The 15,460-nt window shown below is 34.7% G+C and overlaps 1 protein-coding gene across 3 annotated transcripts in view; it reads right to left on the bottom strand.

Moving 5' to 3' along the window:
• Window positions 1–15,460, bottom strand: part of CCDC178 (coiled-coil domain containing 178) — a 674,385-nt gene that overhangs the window by 658,523 nt on the left and 402 nt on the right. The gene's annotated exons all lie outside the window — the stretch shown is intronic.

Raw genomic sequence — 15,460 nt, 5'->3', positions numbered from 1 at the left:
ATTCTCTTCTCTTAAGGTTTTCAGGATATCACACTCTTCTGATCTCTGTTTCCCAATATTCATTGCTGGATCCTCATTGAGATCATCACCTAACTATTACCTTTGGTTCCTTATTACTATCTTCTACCCAATATGTACAGTCTGTTGCCAAGGTCCTTTGATTTTACCTCTCAAATACACTTCCTTATCTCCTCTGACACTGCCACCACCTTGATACAGGCTCAAGACCTCACATCTCAATTATTACAATAGCCTGCTGGTGGGTCTGCCTGCCTCAAATTTCTCCCTACTAAAATTCATCCTCCATTCAGTCAATGAAATGATTTTCCTAAAGCTAAGATCTGGCTATGTTACAGATCCATTCCTCACTAAGAAAAAAAAAGGAAAAAAGCTTCAATAGTTCTGTATTGCCTCTAGGATCAAATACAAAATCATCTGTTTGGTATCCAAAGACCTCCTTTCTTTGTAGTCTTATAACACTTTGCTACCTACCAAATATTCTTCATTTCAGTTGGCTTCCTTGCTGTTTCATGAACAAGATATTCCATTTCTTGATTTGGGGAATTTTCTCTAATGTTCACTATTCCTGGAATGCTCTGCCTCCTTATCTCCACCTATTGACTTCCTTTACATTTCAGCTAAAATCTCCTCTTCTACAGGAAGCTTTACCTACTACTTTTTAATTCTAGTTTCTTCCATCTTTTAATTATTTTCTATTCATACTGAATATAGGTTACATCTTTTAATTATTTTCTATCCATACTGAATATATTTCTTTGCTTGTTTCCCTCATTGGATTGTAAGTTTCTTAAGAACAGGGACTTTTTTATTGCCTCTTTTTTGTATCCCCAGTACTTAGCACAATGTTTGACTAATATGTAATATAAAAAACATTTATTAACTCTATCATACTCAATCTTTTCTTTAGGTATGGGTCTTCCTTTTACTTTGTCCTATATTACATCATTCTTGCTCCTTCTGTTTGCTTCCACTGGCATTGCAAGTCTTTAATGAATTATTTCTGGTTAACCAACATCTTATCCACCTGCACTGAGTGTCTCTGGTAGCTTCCCAAAAAGCTGGTGACCACATTAACCAAGTAGTCAAAAAAGTATGTCTGACATTGTCAATAAACTTTATTTAGATTTTCGTCATACATGTTAGAATACACAAAATCCATTTTTCCATTTTCTTCCCATATTAATAATTAATTTTAATCTCTAAGTAGTTTATTATAAATTTTCTTCAAAAACCTCATTTTCATCTCCCATCTAAGTTTTAAATGCTATATTCTCTGAGAGGGATTCTGTGTTTCCCAAAATGGCTATTACTGAAATTCCTTTACCCAGATTTTTCCTATGGCAGAATAACAGCTGTCCTTATTTTTCCTGCCTATTACAGGGGAAAGAATCCCTAACCATTAGCATGAAGTCTCTAGAGTATATCAAATTTTTATTCATCAAAGTCTTCAAATGGTCTGTCCAAGAATGGTATCTCCTCAATTAATACAAAACACATGTTGTTAAACAAGAGAAGTCTCTGCTTCATGTGAATAACTAAGGTACAATTTAATAAAACCTGAAAGACTAACTCTCTGTATAATGTGACCTAGACTCAAGGTTCTTTCACTCCCTAGAGGTCTTCAAATTCTAAAGCGAATGCAGAGAATCCAGGGCTTGTACTAATCAAATAACTGAATGGTCATTCAGTATTGACTTCTTTCAAGTTTCTTTAATGGAAGCTTTTAAAATTTCTAAAGGAAAGAAAATTGAGACAGAGAACACCAAAATAAAATTAAAAGTCATAAGACTAACATTCTATAATGTTCCTTTGCCCTCTAAATAGCATTGCTAGTTGCAAATTGAGAGGACTTAATTTAAGACATTAGTTTCATATTATTGTATTTCATTTTTAAATAGTTATGTCTAAAGCAGCTTCCCACTCCATTACTAGCTTAAAATCTAATAAAAATGCTTTATAAAGAGAGGAAGGGAAATTACTTTTTTTACATATGTTCTCTCTTACTTTAAATAAAAAAATCAAAATTGAATCCTAGCATTGTCTTCATTATTAGATATTGAAAATATTTTGTGGATGTTTCTACGTTTTAAAAATAGTCAAAGTACTATAACCCTTTCCATTTATCCTTATTGTCTTATTGGCATACACTTCATAAATTAATACCACGACAATCAATTAACTTCCTATTTTGAAAAAGTGGGCAATTCTCACTAAATGAATATGAAATTTTAAATTTAATATTAATTTATCCTAATCAAATTTCAATTATCAGTATGACACATGGAAATAGTTAAATTACCCTAGAAAACCAAATGTTCCACTCCTCCTCAGTTAGTCTTATAACTATTCTTTGATGCTTAGAAAACTACAAAGAGTCAAGAATAATGCTTAAAGTTTTCAATGGCACAAATCAATTCTTAAGAAAATAAGAGGACAAATATTATAAAAAATGTGTAGCCATCTGGAGAATAAGAAAATCAAGAATAATAAACATTAGGAATTTATTGTTTAAAAATCATACCAAGAGCTTTTAATATTTTTTTCTATGGAAATAATCAAATTAGGGGATGAAAACACCACATCATAAACCATGTACTTGATCTCTTAAGCTATCATTTTGTACATGATCTCATGACATACAACTGGAAAAAACTCATTTAAATTAGCTTGCCTATGAAGAGGGTCCTACTGATAAAAACCGACTAAAATAGTGAAAGCAGCAAGTTGTACAAATTGGCATTGTACACAGTTTGATGGAAGTGTTGAGATCATGCCAGAGGGATATTAGATCAGGTCATCTTCAACATCATTATTACATCCTAAAAGAAATGAAGAAATTTAAAATGATACTAAATTAGGATGGCATCCTGAACAGCTGCCACAGAAAATACAAAAATAAATTAAGTGAATCTGAATAGGTTATGGAAATAGGAAGAAGTGTAAGATGACATTAAAATTAGAAAAGTGCAAATGAAAAGAGCTTTAAAAACTAAAATCCCAGTCAAGCAATGCCATCAGTAGGTAAAATAATCCCAGAACTGTCTTTTCCAGCAAAATCATAAGGTAAATGATAGCAGTTTTAATGTTTGCATAAAATGGAGCCAATAAAATTGTCATTTTGTGTATCACTTTAAAAACAATTGCATTGCAGATAGGAAGGTGATAATCCCTCTTTAAATTTAATTCCATTCCACAAATGTTTATTTATCACCTATTATTTTCAAGACAGAATGCCAAAGGATAGAGAAGGACATCAGATTCAGAAAGACCCAGGTTCAAGTTTTATCTCTGACATAAGGCACATAACTCAACCTATCAGTGTCATACATAACTCTCATTGCAAACTACCTCTGGAAATGCATGGGCAGATTTTTCATTAGGATTCCCCATACAAATGAAATTCTAGGTCCAGTCAAAAAAAGAAGTGTGACTAGTAGTCGTTAGTACTGGAGATATAAATAAAATAATTCTTGATCCCAAAAAGTTTCTATTCTACTCTTTACGTAATTATCAAGACCCTGCCATGATATTGAGGGCTAAGTTCAAATATACATCAAATGCTTATATACATACAGGAGTGCATGTATATATGTATGTTTGTAAATACACATATGTGTACACTTGTATTTTGTCCTGATCATCATGACAAGATTTTAATCATATACATATATATAAATCATATATATAAATGTGTTTAGTCATTTTTCCAGTTGTTTCAGACTCTTCACAACCTAATTTGATGTTTTCTTGTCAGAGATATTGAAGTGATTTGCCATTCCTTCTCCAGCTCATTTTACAGATTAGGCAAATAGGGTTAATTAAGTCATTTGCCCAGGGTCATAGAGCTAATAAGTGTTTAAGGTTAGATTAGATAGAAAGAGGAGTCTTTCTGATTCCAGGCCTGTCACTTTATCCACTGGGGCCACCTAGTTGCTATATACATAATAGATTTAGGTAAAACATATGTGTAAAACATACACACACACACACACATGCATAAATACCACTTGTCATCGTGGCAGGATTTTAATCTGTACATATGATATATGTACATATGTCTGTTTATATGTACATATGCTAGGTGGTACAGTGGAGAGAGCACCAGCCTTGGAGTCAGGAAGACCTGAGTTCAAATCTGGCCTCAGACATTTATTAGCTGTGTGACCTTGGGCAAGTCATTTAATCTTGTTTACTTTAGTTTCCCCACTAAAATAAACTGAGGGAGGAAAAGGTAAATTATTCCAGTATCTTTGCCAAGAAAATCCAAATGGAGTCATGAAGAGGCAGAGATAACTGAAAACAATATATGTATGTATGTATATATGTGTGCGTGTGTGTATGTGTGTATATGCATGTTTGTGTATACTCTTTATATATATGTGTGTGTGTGTGTATGTATGTATGTATATATGATATATTCATAGATTCCTCATCAACTTTCACTACCCCAACCCATATCAATTTTTCAATCTGAATTTTAGAAAGGACAAGGTCAGAAAAGAAATGAAGGAAAGAGCAAAAGAGGCAAAATGGAGTGATTTGCAGTTGCTCATTTATCTTAGATGGGTTACAATTGAGTCTTAAAAAGGAGAACTGATCACTTTGTACTGGCAAAGAATTGGAAATTGAAAGGATAGCCATCAATCAGGAAAATGGTTGAAGAAATTGTGGTATATGAATGTGTTAGAGTATTATTGTTTTGTAAGGAAATCATGAGTGGGCAGACCAGAAAAACCTGGAAAGACTTACGCTGAACTTATGCTAAGTGAAGAGAACATTGTGCACACATACAGCAACACTATGGTGAATTTTACTCTTCTCAGTAGTACAATAATCAAAGACAATTCTAAAGTAATTGTGATTGAAAAATACCATCCACATCCAGAAAGAACTAAGTCTGAATGCAGACCAAAGCATACCATTTTTCATTTAAAAAATTTATTTAATGTTTTATGAGGGCTTTTTGGTCCTCTCATGGTTTTTTGTTGTTTCTTCTTTCATAACAATGGAAATATGTTTAACATAGTTAAACAAGTATAACCAATATCAGATTACTTGATATCAAGAGGAGGGGGGCAGGGACGGAAAAGAAGTAAAATCTGGAACTCAAAATCTTACCAAAACATGAATGCTGAAAACTATCTTTGCATGTAGTTGGAATAACAAGTAAATATTTTTTAAAAAACATGGAAACTTGGATCTAACACTAAAGGCATAATAATAAAGAATGAATTGTCATGATGATATTATGATACTAAAATTGGTTAGGTAGACTTGAGGAAATACAAAACTGACCAATAAAAATGTAAATAAAGATGTAATAGGGGTGGAGAGAGTTGATCAAAATTAAGCAAAAATATTTCCTAATGCAAAAAAAGTAGGAAACAACAAAAAATTGCTGAAGCCCTAAATTAATTTTAATTATAAAGAAAAAACAATATAATATAAGGCATATTTCTTAAACATGATTTGATATTCCAAACCATTCCAAACCAAGACATGTAGGAAATTAAGATATCATTTCCCCAGAATGTTGTCTTGGTTTTAAATTTATTATTTAGAAAGTAAATATTAAAGTCAATAAGCATTTATTAAGGGTGTACTCTTTACCAGTTATTTTCTTAGAATGCCAGAACCAGAAAGATTTGGGGAATTAATTCATTTATTTGGGTGATGAGAAAAGTGAATTTCAGAGAAGGGAAGAAATTTTCTCAATTAAATATGACAAATCAAATCAATGTTGCAAAACCTGCCCAGCTTGTGGGTGAAATAAACCTCTTCACTTGCCAAGGTAATCAGTAGTATTTATGTTCCATGGTATCTTTCACAAAATTTTATTAGAGGTCTCAACTAATACAACTCTTTTATTCAAACATACAATTCATTGGTCCAAGTAAAATACACCTTGGTCTCTGCTATCACTTGTAGACTTTCCCTTTATCACTTTCCCTCAAGAACTTCTCATTTGAAATTCATATGCTAAGGGATGGTTAGGTGGCAAACTGAATAGAACAATAGCACTGGAGCAGGAGGACCTCAGTTCCAATCCAGCCGCAGATATTTACTAACTGTGTGACTCTGGGCAAGTCACTTAATCACAACTGACTCCATAAAGAAAATAATTCCTACCACTTAAATTTATCACCTAAACTCAGATCCAATAGTCATTTTCTTTTGATTCACAGGACATTCTCCTTCTTTCCTCTATGCATTCATTGTTTGGCTCACAGTTCTCTCCAAAACAACTCCTGCCCTCATTTTTCATATTAACAGTCCCTATATATCCTAATTGCCCAAGTCCTCACAGAAAAGGCTATATCCTTGATTTTATCTTCAACCATAAGCAGGTTATGCTATTAAATATTTAACAGGCTCTTCAAAAATATTGTCCACATAACACACTCTTAAAGCTAATCTGAATTATTAATGTTCCTCATTACTTTCTTAAGTCTAGGTAATCAACAAAACAATAAATCAAGCCTTGATTTGTAGTATTTTTCCAATTTCTGGGGTAAAAATGCTCACACTATAATCTCACAATAAGCTCAGGAGCATCAGTTCAAGCTAGCTTCCAGCACAACCCTGGCCATAGCAATTTTATTTCCTAGGATATGAACTCTGAGAAGCCTTTGTCTCACCATAATCTTTTGTCATTTAATCTTTCACCATACTTTATTACTCCTAAACCTATCATTCTTTAACTTCATCCTTTATCCAAAGGATAAAGATGGTAAACCAAAGCAGTTTGATTTTGTGAATTCTAAACATGAACAATAGTTTCTATAAGGAATGAATCAACTCACAAATACTTTCTTCTTTAAGGTTTCATGACATTGCTATTTTCTATTTCCTCAGTCTTCTCTGCTGGATTTTCATCCAAATGACATCCTTTGTGAGTGTCCGTCAAGGTTCTGTCTTGAATCAACTTCTCTTTTCCTTCCAAATGATCTCTATAAACATTGTTCCAAGATAGATCCAAAACTAAATCATCAATTGCCTTTTGGATATAAATAATCCAGAGAGTATCTCAAACTCAATATGTCCATTATCTTTCCTCAAAACTCTCCTCTTTTCCAAACTTGCCTATCTTTATCAAGGATACTACCACCCTCCCAGTTAGCCAGACTGGCAACCTTGATGTCATTCTTGACTCTCACTTCATTCAACCTACATAACTAATAAGACCTCAAATTTTATTGTTTCACATCCCTAAGATATGTGCCCTTATCTCCACCCAGAAACCCTATCTTGGTGCAGGCTCTGATCACTTTTCACCTGGACTACTGCAGTTGCCTTCTGTTTACCCTGCCTCAAGTCTCTCCCCACTCCAATGAATTCTCTACTCAGCTGCCAAATTGTTTCTTTATAAAGCAAGTTCTGACTATATCACCTTCCTTTGCAGTAAACTTCAGTGGCTCCTACTACTGCTATCAAATTTAAACTCTCCTTTGGTCTTTCACAATCTTGGTCTTTCACAATCTCGGTCCCTCTTTACCTTTCCAGACTTCTTACATTTTATTCCCTTTCACATGGTCTAAGATCTAGAGACATGTTTGCTCCTATTCATCAAACACAACATTCTATCTCCCAGTTCTGTGCTTTGTCCCTGCTTATCACCCATGACCTTCTCCTCTTGACCTCCTTCCTTCAAAGATTAGCTCAAATTGTATCTTCTGCAATTCTTTTTCATTTCCCCTTTCTCCTATTGCCTTCTCTTTGAAGTGACCTTCCATTCAATCTCCCTCTCCCTCTCCCTCTCCCTCTCCCTCTCTCTCTCTCTCTCTCTCTCTCTCTCTCTCTCTCTCTCTCTCTCTCTCTCTCTCCCCTCCCATCTCTCTCTCTTCCCCCCCTTCCCCTATCTTCCCACCTTTCATTCTCCCTTCTCCTACTGTCTTCCCTTTGGAGTGGCCTTCCATTCCCTCTCCTTTATTTGTATGTTGTCTCTCATTAGAATGTAAGTTCCCTGAGAGAAGGAAAAGTGTTTTTGTCTTAAAACAGTACCTAAGTACTGTTAGGTACTATTAGTGTTAGTAAATTTTATTTACTTACTAAATACTGATTTATTGAGTATTGCTTTTAAGAGAGTATCACAACTGTATATACCCCCCCAATTTTTCCTCAGGAAAAAAAATGGCCATCTACAAATAAATAAGACATTCATTTTGCCATTAGATGATCTTAATTCAGAAGCATTGGGTAATGCAGTGTTTAGAGCACTGGTTCTTATGAAGATCTGAGTTCAAATTCAGTCTCAAATTTCCATTCAAGTAATCAGCCTATGGTATTGATGAAGTTGGTCACACTGTTCTGCTCTGCCAGTCACCGAGTATTTCCAAATACTCATAAGCTCTATTATCCACTGTACCACCCAATACAGAAGACACTTATTAGATGCTAAGTTGATTGATGGACTGACTGATTGTCTCAGATACTCAATAGTCATTTTATTTGTGGGGATCACTTCAGAGAAGGGAGAAAGAGGGGGGTACAATTCCTTTAGGTTATTCAGAAGAGACGCCAAAAATCCCTCTTTTTTTTTTTCACAATCCCAGATGCAACTGAAAGCAGCTTGCAGGTGCTTAGGGATACTAAGGCAGATGGTGGAGAATATTTGGGCATAAGCAGGATGGGAAAACATTACAATACTACATAACAGAAAGCTATACTGACATCAGGGGTCCTGAGAAAAGATTAGCAATGCTTTTCAGCATCATACATTTGGGTCATTAAGACTTAGATACCCATGCAACCATCTGTTTGTGCATAGATCTGTTCTTTTTACCAGCAGGTACCTACTTTGTATATGAGAATGATGGTACTAAGGTGGTCTGTAGACCTCTAAATTATTATTCTACTCATGGCAATAGATTTATGTAGGCTTGCTCAACATTCTCTTGTCCACTCTCCTTTACAATTACTAGCACACTTTTTTTACAGGGCTAGCAGGCAAACTATTTAGGGAGGGAACCTAGTGAGAGACTGACAAAGTTTTTTTTTTTAAACTGCTGACATATGGAGAGATTTTCATTATAGATTTAATGTAGGCAACAAATTATAAAATGACGACTAAGGTGCCATTTTGTGAAATTTATTTAAAATAAAATTGTAAATTATTAAATGAAACTAACATAGCTGAATATAGTACAAAAAGGTTGTCCAAAATGTCTAAAACACATCAGTTATTAACTTACATTTTCTACACAAAGCATCTACAATGACTGCCAAAGGCAAGAGAAAACTTAATGAAAAGTAAATTTAGTGACAGAAATGTCTCTCAAACATCGATTAACTATTTCTGCTGTCAAATTAAATACATTCATGATTTAATTTTATGCTACTTTGAAAGGATTCTGTTTTTCAAAAACTGAATTACATGTAGAGGGTCACAAAGAAGAAAGCTTTATAAATGTTTTATATTTGAATAAAATTGCTTTGAGGTGTCTACATTTATTGCTTCCTTTGCCATTATTGGTTTAACATAGCTAGGAACAGATTATTCTATATTGATCAAGAAGGCAGAAAATCACCAATCACTGAAAAGAAAAAACACACTTCAACTCAATTTATGAAAGCATTTTCTTACTAACAGTTTCCCAATGGTGTAAAATGGGATGCCAAACAAAGTAGTAAGCTTCCTGACCCTGGAAGCATTCAAGTAAAGGCTAAATTATTGTTATTCATAGATATTATAGAAGGGATCTCTTCCTGTATTGGAAGAGTTTGAGTTGTATTACCTTCTTTCTAATTCTAATTTCCCATGATGCTTTATTTAATCAGTGTTTCTAATCTATATTCAGACTTGATGGTTTTTTAAAGAGCTCTCATATAGGCTTTCCCATTTGAATCCGTATTTGAGAGAGATTAAAAAAAACCTATGAGGTTAAACAAAGCTAACAAAGGCTAGTAAAAATTGTATTTGCCTGAACTCTTTCAAATCTAATCAAAAGCATTTCAAATATCCACCAAATGAGATATCTTTATATTTGTTCCATCCTCTTATATTATCTCGGTTGCTTTATCTACATGGTCATTCTTTTTTCTTTCTTAAAAAGTTTAGCAAAGGCAACTAGATGATGTAAAGGATGGAGCACTGACCCTGGAATCAGGAGGATCTGAGATCAAATCCCATCTCAGATACTTAATACTTACTTAGCAGTATGACCATGGGCAAGTCACTTAACTCCACTGTCTTACAAAAATAAAAAAAATTAAAAGTTTAGCACCAGATCCATAGACTTCTCCCCTCTCCCCCCCCCAAGCTATCTTTACATGTAACTTTGGTCTCTTAAGTCCTATACAGATCTAAATCTATAATTTTATTATCCTGAGTTTAAAGATGTCAGTTATACATTCCAACACCCCTCCCCATCATTCTGGCTTTCCAGTTCATCAATCTCCTCAATTACCATCATCTTCCCTTGATCTCCCTCAAGTCTGTTTCAATTCAGCCACCATAGGAATATTCATACCCTTGCTGGTATTCTTTGTCCTTACAGAGACTTTGTCCTTACAGAGACTTTCAGTCATTTCATCCATTCTGACATTCCTAGTGCATCATTCCTATTATTTTTCTTCTTTTCGTAAGCTTTACCCCATAATTAACCTGTAAGCCCCCTTGTCTTATTGCCTCTGCTTATAATTTGCCAAACCCCAGTCTTTGACTAGTCTCACCATTTATTTTCTCTTCACCTGCTCATTTGTTGTTAAATGGCATTGGAAGAAGCTGCATAGTATTGTTGACTGAGTCTAATACAAATTCAAGTCATCCACCCTGAATTATCAGGCTGCCCCCTACATGTTGTGTGGAATATTGTACTGTGACTCACACAGAGAGGCAGAAATAACTACATCAATGGCATCTCCTCCTCCTACTCTTTTCTCCAAGTGAGCCAGTAATGAATTCCTGCCAGAAAACAAAGCAGGTGGTTAGGGTCAGAGATTGGTCATGACTGTTCTTCTCAGAGATGGGGGGGGGGGGGGGCTACCATGAGAGAATTATATCTGTCCTCTTAAATGTTATTAGTGTAGAGGGTTACATGATCCAAGTTCAACATGCCGGTTTCTTTCCAGTCTTTTTTCCCTTCAGAGGTTTGAAAAAAGTTTGGGATGACTTCTCTTCTATCTTGAAGCCAGAAATCAAAAGAACTTGAAGATCTAAAAAGAAAATGTCTTTCTTTTCTCCTCTCTAATTAATTTTGCCTTGCCACCTTTGGACATTGATCTCCACCAATGGGCCAGAGGATTTGAGACTTGGATTATACCTATAATATGGAGGCACTGTACTAGGTGGTTTCTTTGGATCCTTCTGGTTTTAAAGTTATGATGAAGTTCATATTAAATGGATTTTCGCTAATATATATAACAATCTTTATCATTTTTTCTATGAGTGATTTCTTACCATACTTTCTAAATTATTATCCCTTTCAAAATATTCTCTGCTTAAGCTACCTTAAGCAAAACCATCTCATCCCTATCACCAGAGGACTTTTAGTTTCATACTTTTACTAAGAAAATAAAATCATTTTGGCAAGTTTCCCATCATAACTACACTTAGAATTTCATCAATAACATCTCCCATTCTCTCCTTTGCTTGGTCTCTGATGAAAAGATGATCCTTTAATCTAATAATTGTGATGGAATACCATTGTGCTAGGAGAAATGATGAGCAGGCATTTTCAGACTTATTTGCAAAGGCATATAAGGACTGATGCAAAGTGAAATGAGCAGAACCAGGAGAACATTTTTCACAGAAACAGCAGTATTGTATAATGTTCAACTGTGAATGACTTAGTTTTTCTCAGCAATACAATGATCTAAGACAATTACAAAGGACTTATAAAAAAAAAAGGCATCCACCTTCAGAGAAAGAACTATTGGAGTCTGAATACAAATTGAAGTATTCTTTTTTAACTTTATTTTTCTTGGGTTTTTTTTTTTATTTTTTGGTCTGTGTTTCATTTTGCTACAAGACTAATATAGAAATTTATTTAGCATGACTAAAAAAAGAAAAAAAACAATAAAGATGATTCTTTTCTTTGTTAAGGTCAATGTGGTTTTAAATTGTTTTCAGTCATACCTGACTCAACGTGATCCCATTTGGGGTTTTCTTGGAAAAGATTCTAGAGTACTTTGCTACTTCCTTTTCTAGTTCATTTTACAGATCATTTTATAGATGAAGAAGCTGAGGCAAACAGGGTCACACAATTAGTAAGTGATTGAGGTCAAATTTGTACTAGGGAAGATAAATCTTCCTAACTTCAGACACAGTACTCTATGTACTATATCACCTAGCTGCTAATACCCCTAACTCATACCCTTAATCACATATTCTCTCTCTCTCTCTCTCTCTCTCTCTCTCTCTCTCTCTCTCTCTCTCTCTCTCTCTGTCTGTCTCTCTCTCTCTCTCTCTCTTTCTCTCCATATACATGTATATATATATATATATATATATATATATATGTGAATTAAAAATTAATGCCATATAGAGTCTACTCTTAGGTTCAAACCATTAATTCTTTTAACTATAAGATAGCAGAGACATCTTAACTCATTTGAAAAAAAATATTTGAAGAATTTCAGTGGTCTACAACCTCAACATGAATGAATCATGTTGAGTCCAGGAAAGCTGATACAATATTACAGTGCATTAAGAGGCATATTTTCCAGGTCTATGGAGAAGATATTACCAGTTTGGTCAGATCAACAACTATAGCATTATGTGCAGTTCTTTATGAAAGAATCTTGATAACCCAAAGAGTACATAGAAGGTGACCAGGATGGGAAAGGCTATCAAGATGATGACATATGAGTATCACTGGAAAGCACTAAGGATATTAACCTTATAAAAGAATACAAGGTTGGGAGGGACAATGATAGTTTTATCTCCCAGTACTGAAAAGCTGTCAGTAGAACAGGGATTAAACTTTTACTGTGTGTCCTCAAACATAAGACTAGGAACATTGCGTGAATATTGTAAAGAGGAAAATTTAGACTTCGTGTAAAGGAAAACATCCTAATAATTAGAACAACATAAAAGTAAACTACTTTGAAAGGACATAGGTTCTCTCTTCTTGGAAATTTTCAAGCAAAGGACCACTTGCCAGATGAGAAGTTAAAGGGATTTTTGTTCAAATAAGTGTTTGAAAAATTATCCCTGAATTCCCTTCCAACTCTCAAATTCCTGTTCATCAGAAATTGACTTCTACAGATCTCCTTTCCTTACAAGATAAGGCAAGAATGATAATACTTATTCAAAGTTTCTACATCCAGTTTCATCCCACTAACATCCCTCCCACACCTACTATACACATTCAAAGATAGCTCTCTAGTACTTCCTAAATCAGTTGATCTATTGGTTAGCACACCTATAATTGGCTTTTTTTTTCCAACTCTAGATATCTCTAAAAAAGTATTTGAGGGGGGCCGGCTAGGCGGTGTAGTGGATAAAGCACCGGCCCTGGAGTCAGGAGTACCTGGGTTCAAATCTGGTCTCAGACACTTAATAATTACCCAGCTGTGTGGCCTTGGGCAAGCCACTTAACCCCGTTTGCCTTGCAAAAAAAAAAAACCTAAAAAAAAAGACCAAAAAGTATTTGAGGATAATTACATTCTTCACAAAATTCATAATTTGTTAAGAAGCTCTAATTTCAAATCAGTAAAGCCAATGAGAAGTCACATTGCTCAATGAAAAGAGATCCCTGGAATCAAGGACAAAAATGAAGTCCTGCCTCTGACACTGGCTATCTGACTGTGGTCAACTCACTGAATATCTCAGTGACCCAAGCAATTTTATAGATTATAGATTATAAATCAGATCAGGTGCCAATAGAGGGATCCCACCAAAAATATCAATTTACAAAAAAAAAGCAGAATAATTTCAATGGTTATAAAAAATTGCAAGTCAGAGCTATTAATAATGCAACTATTTATTTTTGCAACTCAAACTCACATATACATCCTGTTGAAAGACTAAACAATAAATGAAAACATGAGGTACCTCTAAGGCTAAGCCTAAATTAATGAAGATATAATAATAGCCATCCTAAAACATCAGGACACAATGCAAAAAATCAGTTCACTAATGAATGAAAAGAGAAGTATGCATTGCATAAAATTGTCCATTACAAACTTAATATCACAAACTGGGCAAACCAAATCTTCCTGACAGAAGACAGCTACATTTATCCTGAACCTACCACCTTCTGTCTTCAGCATGATATATCCATCTACTAATTATCTTATCAATTACCTTCCTGGAATCTTCAAAGTCTAGGTATCTAAATTTACCACTTAAAGATTGTTTTTCTTATGCCCCTAACCAGCACCAATGAAGAAATTAAATTCTATAAACATTACCATTACTGGGCTATCTGATTCTACCACACAGTATACCCTCCACCTGGCTGGCACAGTGGTAGAGAATCAGGGAGGGAAACAGGGAATAAGGAGGACCTGAGTTCAAATTCAGAATGATATACTTAGTACGGTGTATTTAAATAGGTCAGTTAATCTGTGTCGATTTCCTTATCTGTAAAATGGGAATAACAATAGCATCCAGGGGCGGCTAGGTGGTGCAATGGATAGAGCACTGGCCCTGGAGGCAGGAGTACCTGAATTTAAATCCAACCTCAGACACTTAATAATTACCTAGCTGTGTGGTCTTGGGCAAGCCACTTAACCCCATTGCCTTGCAAAAACTAAACAACAACAAAAGAAAAATAGCATCCATCTCATATAGAGTCACAGTGATGATCAAATGAGGTAATTAAAGATAAGACAAAGAACTATTAATTTTATCATCAAATGCTAGCTATTATTCTCAAGGATACATACACCTGTTCTGCCTATAGAATAGCAGATTGCAAATGATGAGAGGGTAGTTGACTAGAAAAATCTATCAGCATCTGTTAGATGAGAAGGTTCATTTTGTGTGACCACTAATGTCCCCTTCCACCTCTAAATTCCTTGATCCCACACCTAGAACATCATTTCAGGTACCACATTTTGCAGATGGAGCTTATAAAATGAATTGGACAAGATTTTTGTCTCCTGGTTGGGAAATCTATTGGGAGACACAAGGCAAAAACATTCAAAAAAGTTAAATAATGAAGGAAAATAATAATTCTAACAATGTAATAAAAATTTTTTCCTAATTCAGCTGGAGATTGATGTCCCCCAAAATGCCATACATATAAAAAGGGGTTAGGGGCTACGAGTTAGTTCAAAGGGAGAGAGATTAAAAAGTAGTTGGAGGTATAGTCTTGCTTTGCCCACGGTTCATACAGAGTTCCAGAAGATCTTAGATATCCTCCTCAAAACAGGAATTTTAGAAGAAAAGAAATAGTAGCTACTTGGTTCCCTTTGGCATGGAGAAAGACTGGAGATGGGTGAAGATGGACGATTTAACAATTGCAGGAGTCAGGTAAGGTGGACAGCGTTG

This window comes from Macrotis lagotis, chromosome X (assembly GCF_037893015.1).
Source record: "Macrotis lagotis isolate mMagLag1 chromosome X, bilby.v1.9.chrom.fasta, whole genome shotgun sequence".
NCBI lineage: Eukaryota > Metazoa > Chordata > Mammalia > Peramelemorphia > Peramelidae > Macrotis > Macrotis lagotis.
The sequence above is the reverse complement of the archived record's forward strand: the minus strand, read 5'-3'. Positions and strand labels throughout refer to the sequence as shown.